The sequence below is a fragment of the Nansenia antarctica genome, assembly GCF_963989245.1.
Source record: "Nansenia antarctica genome assembly, chromosome: 18".
Classification (NCBI taxonomy): Eukaryota; Metazoa; Chordata; class Actinopteri; order Argentiniformes; family Microstomatidae; genus Nansenia; species Nansenia antarctica.
The window spans coordinates 4,745,113-4,747,612 of NC_137691.1; the positions used below are offsets into that span (position 1 = coordinate 4,745,113).

At 56.3% G+C, this 2,500-nt stretch overlaps 1 pseudogene across 1 annotated transcript in view; it reads left to right on the top strand.

Annotated features, from left to right (window-relative positions):
- Positions 1-2,500, top strand: part of LOC308173495 (sodium channel protein type 8 subunit alpha-like) — a 46,285-nt pseudogene that overhangs the window by 16,919 nt on the left and 26,866 nt on the right. The window contains exon 10 of the transcript in view: positions 1,516-1,872. The product of the transcript in view is annotated as a sodium channel protein type 8 subunit alpha-like (transcript). The remainder of the gene's footprint in view (positions 1-1,515; positions 1,873-2,500) is intronic.

The following is a 2,500-nucleotide window of genomic DNA, read 5'->3' on the forward strand; positions in this document are numbered from 1 at the left end:
TGGGGACACATGGGAAGGGGAGGGGGAGAAGTGTTTTGTCTCATACAGTACTCACTGGAGTGCAGTAATGTGATATTCAGGAAGGGGTGGGTGTGGGTGGGGTGGGGTGGAGGGTGGGGGGGGTGGAGGGTGGGGGGAGTATGATTAATGGCAAATAAATGATAGAGGGAAATCGTTTTTTAGTGGGTGGCAGGTGGTCTTTCATTCAGCCAGATATGAATGAATTCACCATAAAACATTTATTATTACACTGGTTTATTATCAGTTTACTAGTGGTATGTCGTCGTACAGGGATGTGTTAAACTAATGTTCGGTTCCATGTCCGTGTGTGTGTACCAGAGGGGTTGGTTGTGACATAAAAGAGCACACACACACACTTCTCCCTCTCTCTCTCCCTCCCTCCCTCCCTCCCTCCCCGGTCCCTCCCTTGCTTCTGCCCTCCTGGCGTGGCGTAACAGAGATGTCTTTCTGACACATCCCTGTGTTAAACACTCAGGAGAGGCCACCACGTCTGTATGTTACACACACACACACACACACACACACACACACACACACGCGCGCGCGTGCGCGTCCCGTAGTCTGTGTTTGGGAGTAACGGGAAGAGAGACAGAGGGAGGAGAGAAGCGAGCGTGCGTTCCACAGGAAACTGCTCTCCATTATTGATGAAGGCTTTTCATGAATCTTTCACCGGGCTGCTGAGAGCAGTAATATAGCTGTATGTTGTCCCTGTCCTTGCTACCCACACCTTTGCCCCTGGAGTAAAGACACAACCCTCTCCCTCGGAGGAGGGCACAACAAGGCAACATCTGCAGACAAGACACACAGGAAGAAGAGCAGGGGGGAGGGGGGGGGGGGGGTGCATGGCGTCATAAATGGGTGTTGCGTTTTGTTGTAGATTGTCGGCTGTCGGCTACTCTAAAGTGATTGTCTCTCTTCTTCCATGTCTTAAAGATGACCGATTTTTCTTCCTTCTCTCTTTCTCTGTTTGTCACTCAACTTCTTCTTTCTCAACCTTTCATCTTCCCTCTTCCCTTCATCTCTTGCCCTCTTCATCCTTCTCTCATGTCCCCACCACTCTACTACCCCGACCTTCTCCTCTCGCTTCCATCCCCTTCTCCCTACACCCCCCCTCCCCTCCCTCTGCCTCCCCCCCCCCACCCTGTTCTACACTACACTCTCTGTCAACCCACCCCCTTACCCCTTCTATCCTCTTCTCCCCACCTCCGTCTCTCTCCCCGTTCCTCCCTCCCTCCCTCCCTCTCTCCCCCTCCCCTGCACCATCTTCCATCTCTCTCTCTCTCCCCTCCTCTCCCCAACCTCCCTCCCCCTCTCTCCCAAACCTCCCAACCTCCCTCCCCCTCTCTCTCCCAAACCTCCCTCCCCCTCCCCCCAACCTCCCCCCTCCCTCCCTCTCTCCCACCCTCTCCCACCCTCCCTCCCTCCCACCCTCTCCCACCCTCCCTCCCCCATCCCCACCCACTCCCCCTCCCTCCCCTCCCCCCCCATCCACAGTCTCTCCTCAGCATCCCCGGTTCGCCGTTCATGTCGCGCCACAACAGCCGCAGCAGCATCTTCAGCTTCAAGGGCCGCAGCAAGGACGTGGGCTCGGGGGACGAGTTCGCCGACGACGAGCACAGCACGGTGGAGGAGAGCGAGGACCGCCGGGGCTCCCTGTTCATCCCCTACCGCCGCAACAGCTACAGCGGCTTCAGCCAGGGGTCGTCGCGCCTCAACCCGCTGGCGCCCCACTCTGGGGGGAAGAGGAACAGCACGGTGGACTGCAACGGGGTGGTGTCGCTGAGCGGGCCCGGGCCCGGCGGACGCCTACTGCCTGAGGTGAAAATAGATAAGGCGGCCACTGACGACAGTGTAAGGAGACCACGTTCCATGAGACCACTCTGTAACCCCCCGACCGACTCTATAGGCATGATGGTGGTGACCCCCGATGGTGACCCGTCCCCCGTCCCCGTCCCCCCTCTCCCGAGTCTCCGAGTCCGAGCTTCTTCCTCCTCGTGTTATTTCCTTTCCTTTTGGTCTTGTTTTTGTTTCCTCTCTTCTTCCTTTCCCTCTGATCTTTCCCTCCCTCTCTCTCTCTTTCTCTCCTGGTCGTGAATTTTTGGGTTCCTTTGTCGGTAAATCGTGTTTTTTTTCTTCTTCTTCTTCTTCTTCTTCTTTCGAGTCCTGGTCAGCCATCACAGCCTCACACTTCTCCAATCTCTACTCTACCCCGCCCCTCCCCCGCCCCGCCCCCTGTGCCTCAGCTGCTTTGAGTGGCATCCTCCTCCACCAATGAAACTCACTCCCTCACTCAACTAGAATCATGCCTATTTCAGCTGAGTACAATGTCCCATATTTTTCTACTACCCATTACAGCCAACAGAGCCCCCCCACCTGACCTGCCCCCCCCCTTACGTAACCCGCAGAGTCCAAGCCCCCTGTATGCTAGCTAGCACACAGTTCATATCCCCTACATTAGCACCTCCCGACTAAACTAGCT